A 329-nucleotide genomic window follows, 5' to 3' on the forward strand; every position below is an offset into this window, starting at 1 on the left:
TTTAGAGTGTATATGATGGGATTCAGCATAGGTGGAATTATCTGGGTCAAAGAATTGTTAATTATCCGGGCGTTTGGATGGATAGGTGTTGTTGCAGCGGCAATGTTATTAATTAAAATTGGGAGATAAAAAACTGCCACCAATATGAGATGTGAGGTGCAGGTTTTTATAGCTTTGATCCGATCAACACCATGAGCAATCTTAAGCAGAGCCAGAAAAATGCAGAAATATGAAATTATGATCAGTACTGGAGGCAAGCAAATCAGGAAACCAAAGCAAATTTTTCCCATCAGTAAATTTAGGGAATTATCATTACAAGCTAGTCTACA

This window comes from Sinocyclocheilus grahami, unplaced genomic scaffold, assembly GCF_001515645.1.
Source record: "Sinocyclocheilus grahami isolate Dianchi unplaced genomic scaffold, SAMN03320097.WGS_v1.1 scaffold32.1, whole genome shotgun sequence".
In the NCBI taxonomy this organism is placed as follows: Eukaryota; Metazoa; Chordata; class Actinopteri; order Cypriniformes; family Cyprinidae; genus Sinocyclocheilus; species Sinocyclocheilus grahami.